The following is a 6,589-nucleotide window of genomic DNA, read 5'->3' as shown; positions in this document are numbered from 1 at the left end:
TCCATATCCATTTGTGGTCCTGGTTTCACTCCCTGTAACAGTTTTCTTATCTGTTATCCTGTGCAATTTGCTAGGTCAGATTGCATTAAGGAGTGTGGATTCAGAGATCCGCACACATCACTCTTTGAAGTGCAAGGCCACCTGATTTTGATGGAATAGATTTCATTGCATCACCCTTACGAAGTTGCCCAAATATCCAGCCCTTTATCAGTGACATCCGTGTCATCACCTGTTTTCAGTTGAAAAAGAAGAGATTAGCAGGTAAGAGGAGGAAGCAAAATCAGCTGTTGGGGCAAAGGCAACAGGAGGGCTATGTGTCCATTAGCCACTATCAGAAAGGGTTCCTATTTGCTTGAGAGATATGATAATCTTTATATAACGTTCATCGCAGACTGATTTTCCAACGAACAGGCAGTAAATGGCAGTCAGTCAACCTATTTATCCTCTTAGAAGCCTGATTTATTAGTAGGAATTAAGGTTGCCAAGTGACCCAACAAAAAAGCCAGTTGGGCCTTCTGCTCTTGTGCCCTTAGAGAGGAATGTCAACTCTAGAAATCAGCAGCTGAACACAACACAGAGAAGTGTGTGCAGATCAAACCACTAATGAAAGCACAGCAGTTTAAAAAGTTAGCAGCACTAGTAAAGGTAAAGGTAAAGGGGCCCCTGACCATCAGGTCCAGTCGTGTCCGACTCTGGGGTTGCGGCGCTCATCTCGCTCTATAGGCCGAGGGAGCCGGTGTTTGTCCGCAGACAGCTTCCGGGTCATGTGGCCAGCATGACAAAGCTGCTTCTGGCGAACCAGAGCAGCGCACGGAAACGGCGTTTACCTTCCCGCCAGAGCGGTCCCTATTTATCTACTTGCACTTTGATGTGCTTTCGAACTGCTAGGTGGGCAGGAGCTGGGACCGAGCAACGGGAGCTCACCCCGTTGCAGGGATTCGAACCGCCGACCTTCTGATCAGCAAGCCCTAGGCTCTGTGGTTTAACCCACAGTGCCACCTGGGTCCTGTTAGCAGCACTAGTAGGAATAATTAATTAAGCAACTATGGAAATTAGGGTACTGCATTTTATTTTATTTTATATTTTTAATGATCATGTCTTGAAACTTGCAATTCAATACACAGCACCCAAAGGCTGTTTATACCTTCCATATAGGCAGGATACAGATTGCACATGCAGAAGCTATGCATGAGCTAAGAAAAGAAAGGGAATAATATTTTCCTTAAAACTCACCCACAATTCCAGCAGGAGAGGAGGAAGAAACGGAAATACCAGGATACAGAGAAAGCAGGAGCAGAAGGCAGAATGAGAAACTTTAGCTAAATAAAGACTGAGAAAGTGCACACATAATGAAGTGTCCACGTGATGTCACATCCACCCCACACATTTAAAGCACATAGCTTAAGAGCAATTCCCAGCATCCTTTAACAAACCACAGTTCCCAGGATTCTTTTGGGGAGAAGCCATGTGTATTAAATGTAACAAATAGGACAGGGCTCTCTTGCACCCTTCCCACTTGCGCAGCAGAAGGCATCTCAGCATGGCAAGCTACACCTGCTTCTATTCCCGCTTCTGCACAACTATTAGAGTCGTCCTCACTCTGGCCACTTTACTTTTGGTGACCTTACCCAAAGGAAACAAACAGCAGGCATGCAGGAAGGCTGCGAGAGGCTGAAGGTGAAAGATCAGGGGCAGAAAAATACAAATGAATGTCCTCAACCAAGAAGCGATATAATCTGTAGCAAAAGAACAAATAAAAGGACCATGAACTGAGCTTTGAGTAATCTGGGCTGGATCGGTATTATATGCAATGCTGACAAAATACAGATCAGGCTGGTGGGGAAGGGAGGTTACAATAAAATGCAGCCTTTCAAGAACTGCACAGGCAGAAATTCAAAAGGTACAGCTTTCCCCAACACAGAGAACAGATCCACCCAATTATTTCCACCTCTGCCCCTGTCCAGCTGGCCCATGTGTGGAGAGGTGTACACCAGTGTGTATACAATTTTGTGGCACACACACTGATCATAATCTCTGCACAAAAGCAGACGCAGGGGGACCTCCGCATGCAATGACACCTGTATTTTCCGTATTTGCAGCGCACGGATTGCCCACACTTAAGAGCCTATGTGAGCTGAAATGTACACAAGTGCAGCTCTCTTTGCAGAAGTCTCAGCCAAACTGTACCCTGCAAAAATTGAGAGTACAAATGGTTGGTTGAGAGTGTTTAGTCCCTTGAAGTAAGGGTCAATGCACAGAGGTCAGAGATGAAGCCAGCAGATACCACCCCAATTTCCCCTCCAAGCATAAATATTTAGATTCCTAGCACACACTATTGCGTCCATGGAAAGGAGGCATAATTTCTGCACATAACAAATGTGGGTGCTCTCACCCCAATGAAGCCCCTGGATTTACCACTGCTTGGTGTCCTATTGTCCATATGTCCCCCAAAGGCCTTGCAAGGTTTGAGTCTTTTCTCCAGCCGCCTTCCTTTTATTTGCTAGCTTCTAAGGAGGCATTTCCAGAATGTTATTATCACCTTGCCAGAACAAAGCCCTTTCAAGGTAACTTCAAAGAAACCTAATTAGTTTTACAGAGCATGAGGATATTTTATCTTCTTGATATGGTCTTCTCTCTCTCTCTCTCTCTCTCTCTCTCTCTCTCTCTCTCTCTCTCTCTCTCTGGAAGACAAAGATCATCTCTTTGGATATAGGATAAAACAACTCAAGTTAAAACAGGAGGTCCAGAAAACAGCTTCATATTTGGAAAATGTAGAACACTTTTTACACAGTTACTGTGAACAAGTGCAAAGAGGACCTCTGTGCTTCCAATGCTATTTTTGCAGTGCCCTTAGTCAGCCAGCAGGGGGAGCTTTAGCCTACACAAAGGCAAACAATTACAGTATTGTTTCCTAAACACATTAGGTCTCATCCTTAAGTAATGGATTATAACAAAGGATTGCACACACTCAGGTTCTGCTTCCAAATTTCCCATAGGCATCCAAATGGCCACTGTGAGAACAGGATGCTGGCTTTTGGTCTTATCCAGCAGAGCTCTTTTTAATGTTCTTATATAGCTGCCTTAGGGACCCAGGTTGCTCTGTGGGTTAAACCACTGGGCCTAGGGCTTGCTGATCAGAAGGTCAGCGGTTTGAATCCCTGTGGCGGGGTGAGCTCCCGTTGCTTGGTCCCAGCTTCTGCCAACCTAGCAGTTCGAAAGCACATCAAAAATGCAAGTAGATAAATAGGAACCGCTACAGAGGGAAGGTAAACGGAGTTTCCGTGTGCTGCTCTGGTTCGCCAGAAGTGGCTTTGTCATGCTGGCCACATGACCTGGAAGCTATACGCCGGCTCCCTCGGCCAATAATGCGAGATGAGCGCGCAACCCCAGAGTCGGTCACGACTGGACCTAATGGTCAGGGGCCCCTTTACCCTTTACCTTTATAGCTGCCTTAGTCAGTGCCGCCAGCATAATTCCCCCCAGCTGCTCAGGCCATGCAGTGGCACCCTGGAGGGCTCAAAAGGTGGCACTAGGAAGTTATTGCACTTAATAATGCTAACCAGACATTGGTTTTTATGCTACAAGATTCTGAGGTACAGTCTGGCTAGGAGTGGAGATCAGAAATATGCCAGCTGGGCTGCTGGAAAATTCAGAAACAGGAATAACATTTGCAATACTGTACAGTGCTCAGTTTGAAAAAATAGCTCAGAGGAAAGCCTCGAAGCCAAAAGATTGGGTGATTATTTACAAGTGTGGACAGCTCCGTAAGGCATGTTTGAAAGATAAAGCAAGCCCAAAATATGTGGATTGGATCCAGATTAAAGGGTAAAGGCCCATTGGCACATCTTTCTCAAGCAGGAAGCCAAACACAGGTATTATGCTCAGATGAATTGCTCCACTCTTCCCCTAAACCGATTTTTTTCCCCTTGCAAAAGTATTCAGCAGGCATCCTCATCTGTTCTTGTTCCTGATGCTGCAGTGATATTAGTGGGCAGGGCGGTTTTGCAGCCATCCTTAGCTCAAGGCAAGGCACTGGGGACTAGTGTGGGAACTAAAATGGTCTCATGCAAAAGAAGGCACAGTCCCTGTACTCTACAGCCTCTAAGATCAGCACAGGGTAGTAGCTCTTGGTATCTCCACTATCCTCAGACTTTTTTGGGGGGGTGGCCCAAACTCTGGAGCTGTGGAATTTCCTTCCCACAGAAGTATCCTGTTTCCCCTATTTTAAGACGTAGTCATAAAATAAGCCATAGCAGGATTTTTAAGCATTCAAGGAATATAAGCCATACCCCGAAGGTACATCGGGCACTTTCATTATATACTGATAATGTCCAAAGTCAGGCCTGGAGGCCTAATCCGGCGCACCGGTTGATTCAATGTGGCCCCTTTTCAGGGGGGGGGGCAGGAATCCTTAAAAAAAGTTCAACAACTTTGGGGTAAAATCCATTTTTAAAAAGGTCAACAACTTTGGTCGGCCCTCACGCATGTTCACATCATCAAATCTGGCCCTCTTTGAAAAAAGTTTGGACACCCATGTATACCTTCCGCCGTATGCTGAAGAGGGTGAACCTGGGCATTCATTACAAACAGATAATCAATGCTTGTAACAATTGAAACAATTTTCCCATTTACCAAATTTGAGAAGTTTAAGCCATCTAGCGTTTTAAGCATGAAAATTCAACTTAGATGACATTGTAGTTTGATTGCATAAACTTACATGCAGGTTACACCCAGTCTTTACTAAGCATTTGTTCTGAGTGATTTGTGAGGTGGTTATACAACAATGAACATTCATTCTGATTTGCTTGTGGGGTATTCACCTTTGGTTCAACACAGTGTTTAAAAAACACATTGAAACTGCTGCTGTCCTCAGAACTAGTTTGGTGCTTTAAAAAAGCCAAACCTCCTGCAATGTAAGAGTGAAACATACCTCTAAACTGTATTTGAGAGCCAAAGTGTGCCTCAGCTACCAGGAGTTTGAGAAACAGGGTTCTATCTCCATAAAAGAGTTTATTTACTTTACTCAATGGCTAGCAAGCAAAACAGGCAAAAACAACTACTTTGTTTTCCCCACTCTCACAGACTAATCTTCTTTCCCTGTCATAAAGAACATTCTTATCAAGATTTGCCATTAAGATTTGGATTGTTATTGCATATTATAAATGACATTTTATGCTACCTAGCCTGCTCAACACTGAGCCTCTTGATAAGAAGAAAGGTAATGGCAGGTGGTTTTTCTTCTTTTTCGATCTCGCATTTCATCTTCATCATCAGTGTCTTAAAACGTGGAATCTATAAGCCAAGGTTTGTGTGTTCGTCACCAAGTTTGTATTTCTGTTGACAAAGTTCAATTAAAATGATTTATTTATTTTTTTGTTTTTTAATGCAACAAAACAGGTGCATACAACCTGAGGCAACTAACCTTTCCCTCCTGGTAGAAATTTTCATACTTATTTTTAAAAACATTTTTAGCCTGCCCTTGCCCCAGGAAGCAGTTTAGAGAGAAACAGGGGCAGTTTAGAAAGCAATGACAACAGGCAGAAATTCAATAGGTGAAGTCCTTTCATTGCTGCTTCTCCCCCACCTGTTAAATGTCTTTCTTTCACACAGCTGCTAAAAACAGGTGTATGAGTAGCAACCTTAGTTCAACATCCCCAACCTATTAAGGTTATTACCCTAGAAAGCAAGAGACAGTCTCACACATGCTGAAGTGGAGACTTAGAAAAGCGATTCCAGCAGCTGATATGTACCCGGTACATTTAGTTTTGGGTGGCTGTGATGGAGCTGCACCTGATTTGCATGTAAGATGCCCCAGGTTTAAGACCTGGTATCTCCAGCTAATGGAGTTTTCTTGACAGGTATACTGGAGTGGCTTGCCAGTTCCTTCTCCAGGTAGATCACGTTTAGTCAAAACTCTCCACTATGACCTGTCCATCTTGGGTGGCCCTGCATGGCATAGCTCATAGCTTCTCTGAGTTATTCAAGCCCCTTCGCCACCACAAGGCATTGATCCATGAAGGGAAAGATGGAGGGCACAAGGAGACGGGGATGACAGAGGACGAGATGGTTGGACAGTGTTCTCGAAGCTACGAACATGAGTTTGACCAAACTGTGGGAGACAGTGGAAGACAGGAGTGCCTGCGGTCACGAAGAGTCGGACACGACTAAACAACAACAACATCATCATCTCCAGCTAAAAAGGAGTTCAGAAGAAGAAGGAATGGCTTGCCCTCAGAATGAGACTCCTGGGTCAGATAATGATGGGCTCTGACTGTATTGTGAGAATAGTCACACCTTTATTTTGAAATTAGCAAGATGCAGACTTCATCTTAGAACATTTACCTCTGGTGTATTTGAGGACTGGTTGTGGGCATCATCCAACCCTCCTCTTATAGGGGTATCCCCTTAAGGGATCCGGCGGTTGTGGATCCCGTCCGATGCCCTGCTGGGGGCTAGGGCCATGGCACGACCCCCGGTGACACCAGGCGGAGTTTTCAGTTGTATTTGCATCAACAGCCTCCTCCCTTGGGGTGTTAACCTTATATGATCCCCCCGCTGAGCGGGGTGGAGTCACGCTTGCTAGGTTGTC

The sequence above is a fragment of the Zootoca vivipara genome, chromosome 1 (genome assembly GCF_965207765.1).
Source record: "Zootoca vivipara chromosome 1, rZooViv2.hap1.1, whole genome shotgun sequence".
In the NCBI taxonomy this organism is placed as follows: domain Eukaryota; kingdom Metazoa; phylum Chordata; class Lepidosauria; order Squamata; family Lacertidae; genus Zootoca; species Zootoca vivipara.
This window is presented reverse-complemented; position numbering follows the sequence as displayed.